The sequence below is a fragment of the Hirundo rustica genome, chromosome 1 (genome assembly GCF_015227805.2).
Source record: "Hirundo rustica isolate bHirRus1 chromosome 1, bHirRus1.pri.v3, whole genome shotgun sequence".
NCBI classification, from domain to species: Eukaryota; Metazoa; Chordata; class Aves; order Passeriformes; family Hirundinidae; genus Hirundo; species Hirundo rustica.
In genome coordinates this window covers 149,032,630-149,055,321 of record NC_053450.1, presented here as the reverse complement: position 1 = coordinate 149,055,321, position 22,692 = coordinate 149,032,630, and the positions used below count along the sequence as shown (strand labels likewise).

At 40.6% G+C, this 22,692-nt stretch overlaps 1 protein-coding gene across 7 annotated transcripts in view; it reads left to right on the top strand.

Moving 5' to 3' along the window:
• Positions 1–22,692, top strand: part of DPP6 (dipeptidyl peptidase like 6) — a 541,800-nt gene that overhangs the window by 294,570 nt on the left and 224,538 nt on the right. The window lies entirely within an intron of this gene.

Below are 22,692 nucleotides of genomic sequence, written 5' to 3'. Positions count from 1 at the left end.
TGAATATTAATGTCTGAGTCTGTGAGCAAATTTGCTCACTCCCATCATTTCTTTTATTGTTTTCACAATACATTATTAGTAAAATGACTTGACAGCGGGGGGTTGAATCCAATCTCTGTCTATTGATTTGAGTGCACTTTTATCTTCCAACACCAAAAGCAGATCTAAACCCTTATTTTATCTAAAACTGTTCATAACTGGAAAAAGGCTCTATTCAAATTCTATTTCTAGCTGAAATTCTATTTCGAGGCTTATGCATATCAAGAATTACTGAGACTCTTTTCCTTGCTTAAAAGTGATCAAGAAACTGAAAAATGTAGCTTGGAGAAAAACTGAAGGCAAAGTGCTGGTCTGGCTGTAGAGGACCGAGCCTTTTTCAGTAGCAGCTGCTGCTGTCGTAAGGGATTTTGACCATCCCTTTTCTGTGTTCTTTGCTGTGACATTCCCTGGATCCAGAGGCAAGCAAGTGTCACAGTTGGCTTAAATCTGTGCTGTGTCCTGCCATACTAACCCAAACAGAAGCTGGCCATGAAAAGACACTGCAGGAATAGGGTGGGGAAAGTTTGAAAGCGTCTGCAGAAGCTTTGCAGGCATAAATTTAAAAATCTACTTTAGACTCGTGTGTCTATATGCAAATGAAGTCATGTTCTGTCTTGAGATTTACAAAAATGATAATAATTAGAAAATGATTGGGATGTGGAGATAAGCAAAGAACAGCTTTAGCTGCTGAAGGCCGGCAATCCCCTTTCTTCCTTAGGTAATTAAAAATGTTTCTATACAATTTCTTTCTGATAAGTGATGCTGCTCACCTGCATGCCGGTTAAACTGCTCAGAATTCCAATCATTTATCTCCTTGATTATCTGTCTCATGGGTCTGAACCCTTATGTCTTTTGGACATCATGTACAGAAGACGTTCTGTAAGTGATAAGTAATGCTGTCTGTGACTGTCAAGCTGTGATTGCTTGATCAAGATGTGAGCTGGACGTGGTCTCCTCTGTGCACTTGGCTGCTCCTGACGCAGCTGGGGTTTCTTGTTCAGGGGTTGGAGTTGGACACCGTGCAGTGCACCATCATCACAGCTGGCTTTCTGCTGGACCCAGTGCTCAGAGGTCCGTGGCAAAGCCTGCAGGCACTGATAGACTCAGGATCTGGCTGGAGAGGACTAGAGAATCTTGTTCTCCCCCTCGGGGTTTGTTAGCTCGGTGTGTGGATGCGCCATTAAAGCACTTTTCCATTAAAAAGGGGAAGAAAATAGCAACAGCGGGTCAAGAGCTCTGACAACACTTCAGCTATTTACGCAGGCTGAAGATCTCTGGGTTTGAACATAAGCCTGTAAATTTGTTATCTTAGTTGAGCCCAATTCTTGCTACTTTTAATGGCCTTTGGGAATGCAAATAGCTCTGCAGTCATATATAAAGATAAGGAGCTTGATTTTTTAATGAAAGTGTGATAACAGGCATAATGCTAAAATGAGACTTTTAAATATTTTAAAAAGTGAGTCAGAATATCACGTATAACAGGATCACAGATTCTCAAAGAATTTTTTTTATAAAACATATTTAAAGGGTTGATTGGTTAATTGGGTATTTGAACACTGAGGATAAGGATTGTTCTTGTTTCTTTTGCTGTGTAGAGAAGAACTGTCACGGGCTTATGGGGAGAAAGATCCTGTTCTGAAATGTGCTTGTGTCCTAGACAAGGTTGTTAATGACTGCATGGAACTCCATGTAAAAGACCAAAAAATAGGTGAGGAGACAATATAGCTCGAGGGCTGCCTAATTGAAGTGGGCCCCATAGAGGGGTGGAATCAGATCAATAGAACAGTTCTGCCTATTAGTTGTCATTAAGTTAATCAATTCTGAATTTTACAGAACAGCTGGAATACCAAATAAGAGGTATGGTGTTTTTATGTGGAAAGAGCATGCATTTTACTTGGAAAACCTAGGCCAGACTCAGGAATAAAATGATGGAAAGATTACTATTTCATGCTGCTAATGTTCCCCTGCCACTCCACTTCACAGAAATAGTATCTTGAAGAGTGGGTACAGTTGGAATATCTAATATACTATGCTGAAATGTGCCTCTACTTGTGTGACTATCCAAATAAGAAAATAAGTGTGCACTTCAGCTGCATTATGCAGGCATTCCCCTTGTGTTGTTTGAATTCAGGTAATTCTGGGATTCCTGTACCAGGAGATGTCAATCCCTGTGTGCCCTGCTGTGTTCCTGCAAGGTCATAAATATTTTCCATCATTGTGAGCTGAGGCCTGTGCTGTTACTTCATTCCCAGAGTAGATTTAACTAAAAAATATGAGTGTGTTTACATTGGGAAATAGTGTGGAGCCACCCTATGAGAGTCAGAGAGGTGATGCTGAGGTCCCAAACACATATTTTTATTGGGGGATTATTTCAAACAAATTCCAGGCTGGCGTGCATGTTCTTTATTAGCTGTTCAGCATTTTATTTCTAAGCATCATCTGAAATGAAGCCAGGTTCTGTACTCTGAGTCTACCTTAAAATGTGAGTGAGAGCATGGTCGATGTGTACAACTGAGAGACTGGGTCAGTAGTGCAGTTCTGAAATGAACAAAAGGACTAGAAGTCAAAAAAATGTAACTTCAGGTGAGCTATCTTCCTGTATCCAAAGATATTCTTATATTATATTTGCTTGTTTGTTTGTTTGTTTTCCTCTGAGGTGTGACTTAAAATCATTCCAGATCTTCTCTGCTCACTTGGCTGCTGTCCAGAAAATCGCTGCCCCTGGGTACCAAATGTCTTGGATGGTTCTACATGCTTTGCGTGAAAGAATGCAAGGATCCTGATTCTCTGTGACAACAGAGCCTCCCTACAGCACCCCAGCAATGCAAATTATATCCAAAGAGGGCAGGATCCCTTCACATTATAAACAGGCAGTGGTGTACAGCAGGTTCAGACATGAATTGTAAGTTGTGAATTTTATCTCTTGAAACAGGGAAGGGGCTTTTTGCCCTTTTATTTGTCGATACATTTCTGTTGTATGCTAGATCACAAAGAGCCACTGCTGAATTCTCTCCTTTTTAGCAAGGTTTGAAGTTCCACATTGTAGCTGAATGTTTGTAAGCAGATTGAGCTGTGAATTCACAAGAAAGCTCTGATTCACAGAGCCATTATCTGGCACAGCCAGACTCCCCACTGCAGCATCCCAGTGGCACAGAATCCATGCAGAGGAATGGAATAGCACCATGAAAAACCTCTGAGGTACCCAGATCCAGCACTGGGCTGAAAGGAGCCTGGCCTGGAGCTGTTGAACAGGTGGGAGTGAGTCTCCTGGGAGATGAGCTAATTTAGTGTGTTACCTCAGTGACTTGTGACAGCAGAGCTCCTACGTTCCTGGCTGGAGCTGAAAACTGTCTCACCCCAAAGGTGAGGCCCTGCTTGTGAGAATCCCTCATTCTCATTGCAATATTCTGGCTCGGGTTATTACAGCTGTGCAGAAATCAGGGGCAATGCCCACTTTGGGGAGGTGTCTGCCAAAGAGAAGTGGAAAAGGAGAAAGATCTGATTTGCATAGAAAACAAGAGGTTTCTTTAGTTTTAATGGAACTGTTGAGTATTTGCCATTTAAATAAAATTCTTGATATGAAAGAATAGAGTTTTTTTTCTTGATAACTCTTTAAATTACATGTCTTGTAGACCCAACACAGGCTTTCTCCAGGAATCATAGGGAACAATTGTTCATTCTGTTAATGGCATCTGATCTACCCCTCAAGAGATTAAATTGCTGTAGTAGTGCTCTAGAGAAGACTGTATTTAAGATCATGAAATGGCATCAAACTGGCAGACTTTTCTAGCTGTTAATTTGCCACAATGAATGCAGTCACCTAAGGGATGGGGAGGGGGAGACAGGTGGAAAGGAGCATGTTTGGTGTAAATCTGGAGTCTCAAAAAGAAGACTGCAGAAAACCTTTTCAGTATCCAGTGCTGAAATGGAAGTGCTTCTGGAAGGCCACAGCCTCTAAAGTTTGCGCATTTCTACGGGATGCTCCTTGAGATTGTGGAAACTTTACATGTTCTTTATACCCTTACTCAGTGGGATGTGCTCTGCCACTGTCCTTGGTACAGCTGCTCTCTCCATTCCTGGCAGAGGTGACTTTTGTTGCATTCTTTCCCATTAAATCTTTTTTGGTTTTTTTGCTGCTGGATAAGGGCCAAATAATGTGTCTCTGAAGTTCACCAGTTATCTGGGGTCATGAGGGTGTGTTTGAATGCCACAAGACCCTTACAGAATTCGATGTGTCACTCTAGTTGTGGTCCGTTAGCAGTGCTGTGCATTGCTACAGGCATTTCATGAGCGGTGGTTGTACCTGCTTTCAGTTCTTGCTCCTTTAATGCTGCTCCTTTGTGATCTTTATCAGGCATTAAGTTGTGGTGAATCATGGTCACTTTGGGTGATGCGAGAGAAGGCAGCACTTTTAAAATGATGTAGAGTACAGTAATGTCTCTTTTTTAACATAGTATTTTCTGTATGCTTGATGTTCGCATTTTTTGACCTTTCGTCCTTTTTTTTTTTTTTTTCCCTTTTATCTTTTCTTTCACCTTTCTGTTCTGGCCACTCTGATTCTTAAGTGAGATTTAAGTAAATGAAATAGAATCAGAGAAAGGAGAATGCCAGCAGCAATGGACCAGAAAAGCTGTGCACACTCCTTCAAAGTGCAGATGTGAAGATGTGAAGAACAGAGAGGAGTGCACTCAGCAAGTCTTAAACCTTTGTTAAACATACATTTGGAGGGGGATCTGCACTTGAAATCAGTGAAGGTGGTCAAGAATGGAAAGACAAGTTAATATGAATTTCTGATTTAATGGCAAATTCTGAGTGGTATTATTGGTTGGCTCTGAATGACAATTCAGTGGAGGATGGAACATAGCCCTTTTTGTGTGCAAACATCCACCGTGGCTTTGAGAAAGTGTGTTGGGTCCTTAGTGGCAGTCAGCAGTTTCTCTTCTGCTGAGATAGTCCATGTCACCTAAAATTGGGGGGAACAAAAATATCAGAGAGTCTCCTGAGGACAGGTACGTGAAATATGGAGTTCTGAGATACTGTGGGAACTCAGGCTGCACAGGGACCTGAGACATCAGAGAGATGCACCCCTTGATGTTTGGAGAATGTAGGGAAAGGGTCACAGGAGAAAACCTGAAAGTTAAAACTCATTCTGAAGGTTTAGATATGAATAAGAATTTCAGCAGAAAAAATATCAAGATAAAGGTAAATGCTGTCAGGACTTGAGACAGTTATGAGCAAACTTGCAAATGAGAGAGCGATAATGCACAGAATCCGAGGATTGTATCTGACTCTAAGATTTTGGGAACTTGAAGCAATTTTATACTTTCAGGTAAGATGAAGATGCGTCTTTCAGCTCTCCATTGCATAACACAGAGACCTTTTCCGAGAAGGAGTAATTAATAGTTTTTTCAGTAGAAATACTGCAGTATAATTAGGAGCCAGAGAGGTTAAATGGAAATGTAAATGGGGGGATGATGAGCCAAGGATATGCACGGTCATAGGTTAAACCAAAACCTTTCCAAAATGGAGGGCAGAAGCTGTAGTTTGGTGCTGGGAAGGCTGATGGAGAGCATCTTCCTGAAAGTAAGGATGAGGGGATGAACCAAGGCTGAAGCCCAGGGTCTGGTACTTATAGAGAGAAAGCCCTGAGAAAAGTTGTGGAAGTTGCTGGAAGGTCTTAAGGGTGATGGTAGTGGAGAGGACACAGCTACTTCCCACCTCCATTGGTGAAAATCCTTCACTATATAAAATCCTTTACTATATAAAATATAGGAAAATGCTCATCTTCAGAAGTCCCTTCCAACGCTAACTTGTCTGTGATCCATGAGAGAGGAGATGGTGAGTGGGCTGGCGAGTGACTATTAACTCTCTGGATAGTTATGGGAATTACTGCGGAAGTAGGATTGGATTTGGTGGTGAATGATGCTTGTGGAGGAAGGAGCTTCAGGCACCTGTTCACCTGCCTGCCTTGAGCAAAGCAGCAAAGAGGGGCTTAATTTGGCCAGCTCTCAGATACCCTGTTCCCCTCAGAAACACCCTGCCTTCAAAATAAGTACTTAAATAACACAGTAACCTGAAAACAAGGCCAGCTTTTCTGTATAGAGGTATGGTGGGGGAAAGGCAGCAGCTGTCTTTGCCAGGGAAAGATTCCCAAAACAACCAGAGGAAGAAAATGGTTAAGATCCCCCTGTTGCACAGGGGAAGGGCTCTGCCTCTCTCATTTTCCCTTGTACTCCTCATTCTTGAGTGGCCTGATTGCCTCTGCCCTTACTACTGCTGGACTGAAGCTCTTTGTTGAGAGACAGCCTGTGTGCTGTCTGCATGATAAATGGTCAGTGGCAAGCTGTGTAGGGCTATTACTATTATGAGATACAATTTTGTGAAAGAAACGGCAGGTGAAAAGTGCAGATAGACCATAATTTCTCAGAGCAGGGTTTTGTCCTAGACTGCTGAACAACATCTGCTCACAGGGGCATAACAGGGGCTCTGCTTTGGGGTCTTGTCTTGTCAAACAGCCCTGCAGTGGCTGTGCCTCTGGGCTAATGGCCTTGGCAGGAGAGGCTGGTGAAAGGGTGGGACAACCTCCTTGCTTTGCTGGTGAGAGAGGAGCCCTGTTGGAAAGCATTTCCCTGCCTCAAACAACCACCTCACAAAAAGAAAAGCTGAAGTGCAGATGGTCAGGGCAGAGGATAGACCAGCGTTGTTAGAGTTGGTGTGTGCTGGGATGGAGAGGAGTCAGTGGTGGGACCCTGGTGAGTTGCCAAGGGAGCAGGAGCATCCAGACATCATCCCTCTGCTGCTCCCTCAAACTTGGTGTGTCCCTTTCAGCCCTTGGGTGAGCACCCACCACCCATCCCAGTGTGGCAAAGAAATAAATCCCCTGTGTCCTCATCCCACCTCTGTAAATACACAAGTCTAAGATGAGCAGGGAACCAAGCCCTCATGGTGAAGCAGGGTGAGAGATACTGAGGTAAACACTTATGAAGAGTTAAGCTATGCTTACAAATTCCAGGAACGTGCAAAAATCCATTAGAAAGGGGAAGAGGATGAGTTTGAATGAAATAGCAAAAACAAGCAGATCTGGAGGCTGAATTGTCTCTCTTTTTTTTTTTTTTTTAACCCTTCAGCTTAATGTCGGTCTGAAAACAAATGGCTGTTCCTTTTATTGTTTATAACATCCTAAGACATATAAAATAAAAGTAAATTTTACATAAAATTTCAGAATGCTTTGGCTAAAGTAGTTTCTATTGCTGCTTTACTGCTGCTGAGCTTGAAATTGGAGAGATAATAAGGCTTCATCTGAAGCAATTAGTCTGCAGTTTTTGCCTCCATTACCTTCGGTTATGTCTGTAGCCAAATAGTTACATGCAGATATTTAAGACTTAGTTGTAGTAAGATATTGTCAAAAGTGGATTCACAACTTAGACTTTAATTTATTGTTAATTTAGACTGTCAGAGATACTGTAATAAACATATAATAGCATATTATGTGGAATGCATTTCGGGTCATTAGTGTAGCTTAATCACACACTGTGACCAACCTCTCAACTCTTTTTGTGTCTGGTTTAAAGGGGTCTGATGCTTAATCTTAATGTGGTTGTAGGAATTAACAAATGGTACATTAAGTTGTAACTGCGCTTTAGTGTGCTCAGAGCCTCACACTTTCATGTTTTTGTTTTCATGGCCAGGAGCAAAGAGGTTATTTTCAAATGCATTTGCAGCACTTTGTGCCTACTGATGGAAAGAAACTCAAGAATGGACAGGAAAAACAAATTGCAACTTAGCCCATATTAAATGAGAGAGAGAAGAGGCATGGGATGATACAGAGAAAAGCAGATGATATAGCTTGAAGGATGTAGTAAGGAAAAATTGCATGGTTGTTATTATTCTGAGATACGGTGGTGTTACAGAAAAATGAGCAATTGATCAAGGTGCAGAAGCATCACAAAACTTCTTTTTTTAATTACCAAAATTTGAGATTCTGTAGATGTCATTGCAGTGGGTGTAATAACCTTTGACTAGTCCTCAAAGCAGGAAATTTGTCTCTCAACTTTGCTTCTTCTTAAGAATCCCTGGCACATCACAGTTTAGTTGAATCTAATATACTAACAACCTTCCTTTTTCTAATTTTCATGTCCCAATATCTATGATTTAAAAGTTAATTTACAAAGGTTGCTGAGAATGCTGATCCATTGAATTTAACAAGGATTTGAGATTAATCTTGGTAAGCTTAATTGGAGTTGCAGTTTAATGCAGTTGCATTAAATTGATTTATTTTCCATGGTGTTTCCCTCAAAAGGTACAACACATGGTTTTATGTGGAATATATTGGTGGTTGACTTTGCCATTGCGAGTCCTAGTATAATTAGAAGTTTTATTCCAACAAGCTAAACAAGCCAGATAAAGAGCAGTTGTAAAAATATGGGACAGAAAAATCCAAGGAGAAGTTGATTGAAACAGCCCTAGAAAGTACTTAGCACATAACGTTTGTGCATTAGGGAGATTATATTGATTGGGAAATGCTTTGACTTTGGTTGCTGAGGGCTGTTCAGTGCTCACTTGTCCAAATCAGTATCTCTTGGCAGGACCAGCTAACCTCAGTTACTACTCCTCTGCTTGAGAAATGTTGCCTTCCCACCTCTGAGGGTGATAATAAGTAAATACATGATGTCTTCTTTTGGGTTTGTGCCTTGTTTGCAAACTGGGCTTTCCAGAGCCCTTCTGGGAGAGTAGAAGACTGAGCTGTTGCGTATAAGGCATCTTTCACTCAAATGTGTTAAGGAATTCATACTGGGCTGTATGATGACAGAGCATGTGTAAAACAGAACTTTAAGGAAGTCTAGAAAAGTGTGTGTGTCTGAAATTTGAGATGTTTTGCATGAGTGTCTACATTGAGAATAAATCTGCTGACTTCAGCTAGCCATGAGCCGGTCCCTGTACTACCTTTCACTATCTTGAAAACCCTTATGAAGAAAATTGAGGCTTTTAATCTACAAGAGCAACAAACTTGTAACTAACAGATTTATATCAGCTGGCTCATTCTGTTTTCATGTGGCTTTTATTATAGAAATGGCTCATACTATAAACAGTTCTCTGTACTGTTCTGTCATGGTGGAGAGAAGTGCTTCTTCCAGAAATCAGATTTCTCTTAGGTTCTCAGAGGTGTGGAAATCTGATGGAGCTCTGTCTGAGAATGGACTTCGGGATTAGGTCCACAATATAAATCAGGCCTTGTATACACACTGTAATAAGGTTGTGGGTCTGGTTTCCTCATTATTTGTTTCAGAAGATTAATTTTATCACCTGTTGGCTCCCATCCTCCTACTTCTGAGGGAAATATTGTCCACACTTGTCTCCTCCTGACCTTAAGGTGGGAGGTAACTGGAATGAACTTGGGGACCATGTAGGTTCCCTGCCAAAACTCCATTCCAGATAGTGTGTTTCCTATAAATTCCTGTAGGTTCCTAAGATCCCTGCAGTCTCCTATAAGTTCCAGACCTTCTCCAGTCAGTTGTAATGCTCTTAGCATCTGGGTAAGTAAATCCAGGTTATCAGTAAATAAATTGTCATTTTGTCTATCACTCCAAAAAGGGAGCAATTTCTGTTGTTGTTGTTGTTGTTGTTGTTCAGCATCCTGCTGTGAATTCCAGAGAGACTCTGGTGATCAATAGCACACAGCCACCATCACAGGCTAAGCCCAGGTTTTAAGTCTTCAGTGATCTCTCTGCTGTAAATTACAGCTGTGGGAAACTATGATGCATAGTTGTTTTTCTGTAAAATGCAGTTCATTTGTGCAAGGATATTCCCATTAAATCATCCAACTCAAAATATCTTGGGGAAACCGTTCAAATCTCCATGGGGCTCTGCCTGGGCATGCAGGGGGGAAGCTGGCTAAAAGCTTATGGCTCAGGATTGACAGGAGGGCAGGGACTTTGAGAGCAGCCCTGAGGAAAAGAACCTGGGGGTGTTGGTTGTTGAGAAGCTCAACGTGACCCATCAACGTGAGCTGGCAGCCCAGAAACCCAACCACATCCTGGGCTGCATCACGAGAAGCATGGCCAACAGGTGGAGGGAGGTGATTCCTGCCTTCCACTCTGCTCTGGTGAGGCCCTGTTCAGCTCTGGGGTCCCTGACAAGAGAAGGACAGAGAAGGCGACAAAGATGGTTGGAGGGCTGGAGCACCTCTGCTGTGGAGAGTTGCTCCACAACAAGAGAGGCTGAGGGAGTTGTGTTTGTTAACCCTGGAGAAGAGAAGACTCTGGAGAGACCTTAGAGAACATTCCAGAGTCTGAATGGGGCTATGAGAGAGCTGGAGAGGGGTTTTCTACTGGTAGCGCATGTAGTGACAGGACAAGGGATAACGGCTTTAAACTGAAAGAATAGGTTTAGACTGGATATTGGAAACAATGTCTGTAGTGTGAGCATGGTGAGGTGTTCAAAGAGGTTGCCCCGAGAAGCTGTGGCTGTCCCACCCCTGGAAGTGTTCAAGGTCAAGTTGGATGGGGCTTGGAGCAACCTGGTCTAGTGGAAGGTGTCCCTGACCATTGCAGAGCGTTGGGATGAGATGGTCTAGTCCTAAGTCCCTTCCAACCCAAACCATTCTATAATTTTGTGGTTCCATATTGAGTATGGACCATAAACCTAGTTTTACCTAAGAATTTGTGCATGTCTACATTAAAATGTAAACCCAAAAAAGACTGAAATCAGATTTAATGGGATGGGGAATTACCAAATATAAAAACCCCCTCATTGTTCTAAAAATATTTCTGCTGCCCAAATGTGCAATAAACTTCTGACTTTATTCTTGAAGGTTTAAAATATCTGAAAACTGAAACTTTTTTTCCTACTTTGATACAACTGGAGTTAATTACACCCCACACACACAATTAACATCATAAATCTCTTTCCCATCTCGCTCTAGGAAAGTGAAGAGGGCTCAACTGGTTGCTATTTCTGTAATAAAGCATTCTAGAAATACTGTTTTGTGTACACAAAGATATGAAGCAATTGAGCTCAACAGGCCATGTAAAATACACATGAAAAATAAAGTATGTACTTGAAGCTAAAAATATAATCCTAAATGAATCCTATTGGGATGATCTGTGCTCATGCTACTTCTAGTCCTCTCTCTGCAAGTAGAGCTTATTTCTCTTTGCTTTTGTTTCCCAAATAGCTTTTTTGTCATTTTTCTTTGCCATCTATGAAAAAAGTTGGAGAAAGAATCAATTCTTTCTTCTTCTAAATTGCTACAGCAAGGTCTACTGTAATACACAAATTGTGCATAATCCCACAGAGCAGAAGAATAGATGTAGCAGAGGTTTGGGGAAGAAGTTAATGAGAGATTATAATGAATCTACATGAGTGTGCTCTTTCTCTGTGGAGTCACTGTTCAGGGAGACTGTGATGCACATTTTTCAAAAAACCTTTCAGATTATTTTTCCTTTAGTTCTAACCAGGAGCTTACATTTTTGCTCACAAATGCCTGTGGGTTTCAAGGAACACAGCCTCCAATACGCAGTAAGCCTTTGTTTTATTTTTCCTTGGCCCATTTCTTGAGCAATGGTTTATATTGTTCAAAGAGAAAAAAGCAGTAATTCATTTGTTTCAATGTACTCACCGAATACTCTTTGTACTTTTATGTGTGGTTTGCTGTTTGTCAGGTGTAAATGCATAACTTTTATTTATTTTTATTGCCAAAACTGCTGTTAAAACAAGAGATGACAGTTGCTCCGAGGAGACTGAATTGAGGTGACACTCAGATGTTTATACTTCATTACTTTTCATTGCCTTGACAGTTTCTGTAGAGTTTCTTTCAATCACAGAAACCTTCAATTATGATTAGTGCATGGCTCCCATGCCAAAAATCCATTGAGCTGCATTTTGTATAGTATTCATCAACATGGATAATACAACTGAATCAACAATAGATCGACTTCAGTTAAGGGATTTTTCAAGACGTGTTGGCAGCATGCAAAAGTGAAGATCTGTCTGAAAAAGATGTGGCGTTCACTTGTCCATTTGTGCTGACTGCTTTGCAGACATGAACTATCATTGCATCATCCTTTTGCTTTCATGTTCTGTGAGGGAGGAGAGGTGTAGGAATGCACCCCACACCCAAGCAGTTGTTTCCATATAGGGAAAGGTTTAAGACTCACCCCTTGCTGTTCTAACAAGGTAAAGGACACAGAAATTTCAATGCTCTTTTCCCAGTAATTGGCCAGGTGCCAAGCAGAGGTACCAGTTGGATGCCTGGACCTGCACCTCAAAACCTGTTGCCAATTTCATTGTGAAAGGTGCCAAAAAGCCCACCTGGACCATTCAGTACTTAAAAAGACTGCACAGGACTTCCCGGGGCTTTTTTGAAGTGCCTTAGCAGTGCAGGAGTTCTATCTTCATTATGTTTGGCTTATATTTCTTTGTTTGATACTGTTTGTAATTTGTCATTATTAAAACCTTTTCTTTTACAAAGCCTGATCAGGGAAGTTGTCTCACAGGTCAACCCTCAGACTTGATACATCTTCACGGAGCTTATCACACGCTGTAAGACGTGTGATCAGAGAGGATACCCAAAAAACTTGTAGGAAGCCAGACTCTTAGCTCAAGACTGATAAAAATCACTCCTGCCCATTTTGTGAAATTTCAGTGAACAGGAGAAGACTAGGAGCTTTCTTTAATATAAACAAATAGACAAATAGAACAATAAAATCCTCCTGTGACCCTTGCCTGCAAGAATTATGGATTTAAGGGAAGAGAGATTTTTGCAGAATCAGCTGCTGCCATTGCTGGCCTCTCAGACCCCTCTCCCTGCCTGGGAGGTGTTTGCAGTGGGGTCTGGAGGCTGTTGTTTGCCACTGCCTGGCTGCAGCATCAGTGCTCCTGCCCGACTCCGCGGCCCTGGCAGATGGCTGAGGGTGGCACAGAAGGCTCCCCTCCATTTTTAGCAGCAGATTTCAGTGCCTGCTAGCCAGTTACTCTTTTTGGCATTTGGGCAGTGCTTCAAATTCTGGTCACATTATTTAGCTGTTAATAAGCTGTGGTAGCTCCTCTCTCTTTTTTTTTTTTTTTTTTTAGAGTATTTGGGACAAATGTCTTCCTGAGTTTTGTCTTTGCCATGCTGCTGAATGATGTGATTCCGTTTGTTGTGAAATACACTCTGCATGCATAAAACACAGCTAGAACTACTCAACAAGCTTCAGAGATTTATTTAGCTAGCTGGGATTTGGCAGGAGTTGACCAGTTAACATGAAAGCCCAGGAAGAAAATCCAGTAGTTGTGGGAGATGTTGAAAGTAACAGATGAGAAGAGATTGCTTGCAGAATTTTAATTCTTGCTGGAAATTTGAACTGCTGCTTGCTTTTCAGGGATATTAGAGAGCTGGAAATAATGCCTGTTTTAGCCAAGCAATCATCTACTGCCTTTTGTTGACAGACAACTAAAACCTGAGCAGGGAAAAAGACTAATTAATCACTACATTATGTAACCTTTACCAGAATGATACAGCATTTGCATTTGAGTCCTAGTGTGCAGTGCTCATTTAAATTAAGTCTGGTTTGCTTTATTATTATTATTATTATTATTATTATTATTATTATTATTATTATTATTGCTGTAAGACCCAGAAATAAAAAAAGTGGAATTATTGTTTTATTGTTTTTGGGGAGCCTAATAGAGTTAGTTGTCCAAGTCCAACCAAACATGTCAGTCTCAACTGTCTCCACTTTCTGTACACCACATTGTTGCTAAATGATGCCCAGGGGAGAAATTGTTGAGTTGTGATAAATTGTTGAGAATCCAAAAGCTATTGTTGGTCTCACTGGGGACCACTGAAAGCTCAGTGCTCTTGAAAACCCAGCCAATTGTGCAGGTGTTTATGCATGGGCTTTGAAGGCTCAGTTTTCTTGCTTTCTAAAAAGGATGTTTTCTTAAAAGATTTCCGTCATTACTGGTCATTTATTTTTTCCTCTGTTTTCTTTTGAAAACATCTGAAAACTATCACAATTGAAATAAACACATTTGAACTCCTGTGTTATCAAATGATGACATTTAATTCAGGAAACTGAGGGTGGTCTTTTGGACAGTATTAAGAAGGAAAAGGCAGCAGTTTCTCAGATTTTAGAGCATTAGTTAGCCCTGTGGAGTTCTGTCTTTTCCTTTGCATCCAAGACATAATAATGGAGCTGAAGTGTCATATTAGTTATAGAATATGATTTGTTTTCTTTTTTTGTTTGGAATGTAACAGACTCTGAAAGACCTCAGGACAGGGGAGATGCTCTACAATAACTGTTTGTATTATTAATGAAAATCACTTTTAATTATAGGGTCATGTTATTTAAATATATCTTCCTTGCAGAAAGGTGTGTATTGCTAAAATGGCTCTTTCCACATATAACACTAATAATACCTAACACATTCTTCATGCTTTATGTCTTTGAATTGCCTTTAAAGATATTCTTTCTGATATCTCAACGATGTAGGTGAAGTGAATTACCCACAGTTGGCAGAAAGGGAAGCTTGATACAAGAATGAAGTGTCTTGCCCAGGGCTATGTTACTCCTGTATTTCTGTATTTCAGGCTCCAAGCCCACAAATTGCAGTGATGATCAGTGCTGTGGGGACAAAGAGTTTGGGTCAGCACTGGCTTCAGGCAGTTTGTAGACATGTCCTACATTGCTTAAACATTTTGAGCATGTTAACAATGATTTATTCATCCATTCATTCCACTACTCACATTTGGATTCTTTCAAATGTGATCAGGCACACTTGGGTCTTTTGATCTTTATGGGCACTTCTAGAGGTCTGAGAGTCATTTAAAGAATCTCCTCCTAAACCAGACTGTAGTAAGCAACCATGGCTATTAGTAGTCCATCAGGAGAATATGTGCACGCTGATTGTATACGCTCATGTGTGCACACGCAGATACACTGACATACAGCCCATCCAGAAAATCACCAAATGAATCCTCGTGCCTGGCAGCATTCAGTGAACTGTGAACCTGAGAGCAAGAAATCACTGTTATAAATCTAAAATGCTTCCAGAAAGATGTTAGGCACTATCCCCTTGGAGATGCAGCATTTTCCAGCTTTCACTGGATTTCAACTGGCCTAAGTAATAACTGACCAGGGAAATAAAAGCAGATCGGTGCACCACTCTCAAAAATTCTCTCATCCCTACGGTAGAAAACAGCGCCTTTCCCTGCAGATTCTAAATTTGAAGTGGTTTGTTATTTCTTCCTGAAGGAAGAAGAATTTCATGATATCTGCTGCTTTGTGTAAAAAAAATATCCAAGTGCCGTGGGTCAGTGCTTTGCTGTGACAGGACAAAATGAGCCCCAGAAGTGCCTGTTGGATGCACTGATATTGCCTCCTCCTGTAGCTCAGTGCCTCACAGCTGTTAATGATTTTAACCCCGGTGCCTGGGATGCTGGTAGAGCTCATGAAGCCTGAACAGACTCTTCTGGCTGCCTGCTTGGTCTTTCTAACTGTAAGAGGCTGTACTCTCACCTTTAATTCGTGCTTCTCCTTCCACAGGGGAAGGATAGAGGCACAAATTAATGATCCAGCTACGTCTCAGACCCAGCCCTTAACCCATGCCTCCCATGCCTTCAATGCTTTCTTCACTGAATCAGCCTTTCTCCCAGAAAATTCAGTGTCTCCCGTCACTGGCAGTGACAGGAGTTATTTTATAATCTGCAAACGTGTTTGCTTCCCGTGAGCAGCAGAGTATATGTCATTCCTTAGTGGGCAAATAGGAATGGCATGAGGGACAGGTGAACACTGCTGCTTTTAGCTGTCCCCCTAAACAGATGGTTCTACGGCCATGGGTTGCTGGCCTGAGAAAAAGAAATATTATTAAGTTTTCAGGAAATTCCCTGAAATTTCTCTTCTTCTGCATTTCATAGCATGGCAAAGTGACAGCATTTTCTCTAAGCTACAACTAATGAGGGCAGGAGCACCTAGAGAAAGTGTGGAGGATGGAGGAGAAGGAGCCTTCCCTTGAAAATAGATGTAGTGTGTTAAAAATATATATGTGGGGATGAGGAAAAGTGACTAGTAAAATAAATCATCATCACCCTCTGCTCCTTGTTCTTTCTGGAAATTCTGCATCTGAAACTACAGATAGTTTCTGTCCTGAAATACTACAAGTGGTCTTTCCCCTTCCCTTTGGCTCTAGCAATGTTAGTGGCATAGGGCTGGCTGGTCAGCCCTGTATTTTGCAAAAGAAAATGATTCTGGCCCCTGATTAACTCCAATAAATGCTGTTTTTTAGAAGTATTTTTCAATGAAGTATGCTAGCCCTTTAATGAACTACTCAAGATACTACTTTTATTTTCATGTCCACATATTATCAAGCAATAAGTGCAGACACGAGCATCTAAATGGAAATATAAACTCAAAACCAACCTCTCCTAGCCAAAGAAAAAAGCAAATAAGTTTTGAACCAAACATTGGGAAGGTTGGAAGAAGCCAAAATGCCTTATTTAAGGACTTCCAAAAGAGCAATCTTTGATATTAAGAGTGATTTTTGGAGTATAACGCTGTGTTACGATCTAGGACTTCAGGCTCAGTCATTGAAGGTATCTGATGGAGTATAAGGACCAAGAAATATGTTCTGATAACTGAGGAGCTTAAATGCAGTTATGAGGCCCCTCATACTTTTGTGCTGTAATTTCTACATCATTCTGAGTGATCCCCTTGGCCAAATTTTTCACAGGTTTAGCTCTTCCCCATTTGTCCTCTTTTTTTTTTTTTTTTTTTTTTTTTTTTTTTTTTTTTTTTTTTTTCCCCAATGCTGGATAGAGTTGTTAAATAAGAGCCTGGATTCTACAATTCCTTTTTTCTGACTTTCAGAAGTGCTAGACATTTCTAGCTACAATTGAACTAGATAGGAGCTACACTCAACTATATAAAGTTATGATAATTGCTCTGAATAAAATCAGATCTCAGGCATCTGAAATTAAGCACCCTAAATTAGCAAAATGTTTGACCTTAATCATTCTCTGACTCAGCTCCCCATCTGTGTGATGGGATAACATCTTCCCTTCGCCACGTAGAGGTGCTGTGGAAAGAAAGTGATGAATATTTGAAGCACTCACGTATTGTAGGGATGAGCTCCATAGAAACCAAGAGAAAAATGATAACTCTGCCTCTGGAGCAGGTTGGGATTGTGGGCTGCAAATGCAGTGAGGATCAAATGAAATATTGAAGAGACCTCATTACGTGTGAGCACCAACCACTTGGTGCAGTGTCTGAGGCAGTTGAAAGTATGTAGTATGTATAATTAGACTTCTGCACAACACAGAATATGTACAGGGGGCTGAATTACAGCTCATGAACCTCGAGGTTTAAATTTGATATTGCCCAACTTACTGCCTATGTTTGAACCTTAACCTTAAGGTAGATTTAGTCTCTTACTGTTGATTACAGGGTTTTTTTGTTGATTTTCAAAAGCTCTTTCTCTGTTGCCAGTAGAGATAACAGGACTTTATGGATGGCTTTTGTGAGAGCAGAGCTAGACCAGTGTTGAGTATTTTCAAGTTACAAGGAAGGATTTATGTAGCACATTGCCTGAAAAATACACTGAAGAAAAAAATGCAGTGTTTGATGCTTGAACTCAGTTAAGTTCTTGTTACTCCTAGGGGCTGTTAGCTTTTTCTATTAAGAGCAACCTTGTATGTGAGATGCTAAAATTAGGTATTGGCAGTGTTTGTTGTTTGCCAGTGCATAACATGAGTAGGCAGAATTTCTCTTATTAACCTTGAATGCAGAATTCCATTGACCCGGTTCTGAACATCACAAACCTTGTGGTAACCTCCAGAGGCTTTTATCTGACAGGCTCCAAGTGGTATTTAAATGACCCAGAGTCGAGTTTTAGTGTTACTTATATTGCAGAAAGCATCAGAGATCAAGACCTCATTGTGTCAGGCTCTTATCAGACACTGCTATGAAGATCTGGCAGTATAAATTGACAAATTGAGTTTTCTTAGTCCTGTTTTCACACAGAGAGGAGGCAGAATCTGGCTTGCAGAGAGCGGAATTTGTTTTATGCTCACTGAAGAAGAGGAGAGGCTTCCTCAAAGTCAGGCACAGAATCTTTAGCAGAGTCACTAGCAGTATCCAGAGCTGTTGGGTCAGAACTGTAATTTTAGCAGCATTAATTCCTTTCTCATCTCCTTTGGAGATACAGTCTTCCAGCCTGCATGCTGAGATTTTGCTTTTTTTCCCCTGCTCATATAAGACATTTTCTGTCCCTTTTACATAAGCAATGTCTTATATTATTAGCAAATAATTGTCTTCTTCTGCAGAAAGATTTTTTTATCATAGCTTTTCTCATGACACTTACCATGTCTCTTTTGAACTTTGGAAGTCAGAGTGTACTGAATTGATGGTACAGTGTATTCCTCCTACCTCCATAATAATTTTCTGCCATACCCTTGGAACAGAATCCCTGATCCTGTACATTTTGTTGGCAGTAAAAAAGAGCCATGTGAACTGCTACAATTTAGGTGATCTCACAGGGAAAAAAAAAAAAAATCCTTAGAAGCAGCAAAAGCAGATTGAAGTGCTCCTCACCACGAGAGTTAGGAATTGGATTGGAATACCTGTCTTAACCACAGGAAGCTTTCCACTCTCACAAACCAATGGAATGTTTTGGAAAACATTTGTCAGCTCCCATGGAAATCCACTGGTCCAGCACCCTGTCTCTTTTCTGTTGTTTCATGGGTTCCACCCAATGTGGTGAGCTGTGGCATCAAAGAGCAACAATAATCCTTCAGTAGCACAGGTACACCCATGTACATACAAACTGAGATACTCAACACAGGAGAATATTTCTTTGCCATGCTGAATTCTGGCACAGAGATGGCCACATCTAGAGGTGGCAAGAGTAGGTGAAGATACTATCCTTTCTGTGAAATCATGGTTCAGATTTTAATTTAATTTTTCTAAGTCAATTGGCTTTCCAACCCCCTTCATTTTCTCTTAGTCACAAATCTAACTCCTATTTTAGGTCATCTTGTATATATTTTTATTACGATAATATCTATTAGCTCTGGTCATTATAATGTTTTCTGTTTCCAAGGAAATGAAGAACTAAGTATAGAGCAAGAGATCACAGTGTTGATGAGCACAAACAGTGAAACAGAAAGAAATAAGATAATAAAAAGGCCACTTTCTTCCTAGGGTTTGATAAGGATTCTAAAGTACAGGGTTATACATTGAGAGCATTACAATACTGCGGATCAATGATTAGGAACGAATAATGTGCTCATCCCAAAGGAGTGTGACTTTTTGAAAATCGGTGTTTTCTTCAGTGGGACTCTGAAAAGGAGGAAAAGTGCACTTGCGTGTGGATTCTCCTCTCTCATTTTTGTATTCAGGAGGGAAGCTCAACATGCAGCTCAGCAAGCCTGACTGGATGGTGGCACAAAAGAGAGGCCCTGCATTGCTTTTTTGACTGCAGTGATTCTAGCAACACAGTTCTGAGGGGAATTTGAACCGAGTGATTTCATTATTCCCTCTCTCCTAGTATCTAATCTCTCTGTTTTATGACTACCAACCTCTCAGTTTTAAATCCCATTTCTGTATTGTTTCATTTTTCATTGTGTTTATTATTAAAAAAAAACCCCAAATCCAACAATCCTAATAAAATAGCAGCCATTTATGTGATGATGAGATTTTAAATGTTTTATATAAATTAGCCTTGGGAATCACAAGGCTTTGTTCCCTTACCCAACAGGAATGTATCACTAAATCTCTAATATTATGTGTTAAGTGCATTCTTAAGTGTGCACTCAAGGATGCCCATCTGTAAGGGATGGAAGCCTCTGCTATTTCATAACTTGAAATCTCACTCTATCCACCCCATTTCAGGACTTATTCTTACAAGGGGCAAGATCACTGCTGAGTGACCCAGACCAAACTCCATGTGCTAGGGCACACCCCCAGTGGTTTGGTGGGCATCTCTGAGGCTTCTGTCTGTACCTCTGAAGGAAAAGAATCATTCCCTTCTTCCAGCTTAGCTGATTTAGCAAGAGAGAGCATAAAAACTGGGATCCCAGAAAATTTCTGTAAGATAAAGAAAACATATGAACATGAGATTTCACCAACAATGGAACCATGGTGAACGCTACAAAGCCACATTTAATGTATTTTCATACTGAATTGCCTCCAAGACTTCAGCCGTTTTTCTAGAACTGGATGGTGAAGTTACTCCTCAGCTGGATGGGAATAGTATTCATCACTACTGTAGGAAATTGGTAAGGTGTAGGAAGGTTTCTGCAGCTCTTGAGCTGCTCCATTTCTGCAGGTTGATCCACTGGAGGATCTGGACCACCCCAAACTTTGCAGAGCACCTGCTAACCTGCACGAGCCACTGCAAATGGCTCCGCTGTTGGGATTATGTTGTTAAAGTGGACAAGATGTGGTCTGCCATATTTATAGAAAGCTGTTTAAATACTTCATTTCAATCTTCTCCAAATCAGGACAGAAAACACTAATGAAAAACAAAAGCATTTAAACCCCAAAACCAAACCAAATTTGTAATTCTGGGAACTGGGATTGCTATTTATAAATAAGAATAGAATGCAGTGTAACCAGAAATTGCTCTCAAAAGGCTTCCTGAAATGTTAGCATTATTTTAAAAGTACCTACAAAGCAAGGGTTATTTGGAGGCACAAAGCCCTACTACTAGAAACACTGTTTTCTTTTTAGTTCTATTGATTTCTTTTGTGACTCTTGGTTTCATTCCCAGGAACTTACAATGCTTGCTAAAAGCTCATGTTGTTTATCTTCCGTGAGCTCTTGCATATCTATGATTGTTCAGCAAAATTCTGTTTCTTAGCAATTTGCTCTAGATGACTTATATTTTCCAGAATTTAACCACAGGCTTGATTTCTTTTTTCACCTGATATCCAAATTATTCAGGATATGAGGCTTAAGAAATACGGTGGACAATAAAAGGGAAGGATTCTGGATTTTTTGGGGTGCAAAGGCAGTCAAAATCAGGACTTTTTTACTATTTTTCTGACCCTTCTTTCAGCACAGCTCTGATTTAATATTATTCCAAACTTTCATCCCTCCTTGCTCCTCTCTTGAGTTCAGGATGCCAGACATATCAATGTTGGAAGATATCTTCAATTTGCTTACAGATATGTATTAGGAAAGAATTATGGGTTTTTCCAGTTTTGCTGGAAGTACCCTCGAATTGTTGGAGCTTTTCAGTAGGTCTTAAATTGCACATTTGCTACTGCTGCATCTCTGCTGTCTGATCTGTCAGTACCAGCAGAGTGCCTTTGGGTGGCTTCCTCCACAAACACCTTTTGATAGTGAATTTGGGTGAGACATCTTCTCTGTGTCCACTAGGGCAATGTCTGCTCCTGAGAAAAAGCAAATGCAGTTACTGTACATATTCCTCTGTTGGCACATGGGCAGGGAAGATCCCCTTGGGAGCTTTTTCTCTGGCGTATCTCAGGAGCCTTTCCCTGTGTAGTTCTAAGAAAACACTTCTTCATGTCCCTTTTTTAACTTACCCACCACAGATAGCACAGATATCTCTTGATAAGGAGATTTCTGGTTATGCTTATGGGCTGCCTTTTTTTTTTTAAATAATACTTTGCAACTTTTTGTGTGGCATTATTATGAGTAGTTTGCTGCCTTCCATTGCGATATTTCAGTTCTATTACCAATACTGGAAAAATGTGTGGCATTTAATGCTTTTATTTGATACCTGTAAACAGACAAATGGCTGCTCAGCACTGCACGAACCTTGAGAGGTGTTTTCAGATTAACATTATCGCACAGGAGCAGCCATTGTTACACGAAGCATGAATTTGCTTGAGTTAACAAGAGGATGCTGGAAGTTCCTTTAGGAATAGTCTGGCAGTGACTTGAGCCCATTCTTTGAAGTGCTGTGTTGGAAGTACAGCACTTTTTTTCTGATACTTTATTTCTGACAAAGGTATTCTATTTGAAATGGAATGAAGCAATCATTACCCACTTCAGCCCCTTTGACCACTGAACCTGGAAACATCCTCAGGCAGTAAACATTTTTCTTAACAACCCTACCTTGGGCCCTAGTATCACGGCAAAGATAATGAGAAATTTCATTGCTGCTTATAAGTGGGGATATCATTAGTCATCAGAGCCATTATTAAATTATATGATTTGTTTAATGGACCTACAGTATACTTGAATTGCCGAAAAATCAATTCTATTTTTTTTCCCCAGGAATTATAATAGAGGGCCTACAAGCACACATAAATAGAAATTTATGTGAGACTGTTCTAGTAGGAACCAGGCTGAAGTCTGAATTGCTGTGATAACTGCTAAAAAAATAAAAGCTTTTCTTATTTCTAAGAGCTGGAAGTTGGTGCCATTGAAAGATTGAAGCCAGGCCAAAACGACGTTACCCTAAGCAGTCATTACCTCACAGTCATTCATTGTCTGCAAATGACTTCAGATAGGATTATGTGGGGTTCTTTTCCCTGGCATTAAGAATGACATTCAAGTATTTGAATGTAAATGCCTAGTGGCATTTTCATGTCACAGACAGAGAACTAAATACCTGCATCTTTCTGGAGTGGCAGGAGAAGGCAAGCACGGGAGACCATGACATTTAAAATAACACATGACATCTGTGATTAGGGATCAGAATCCT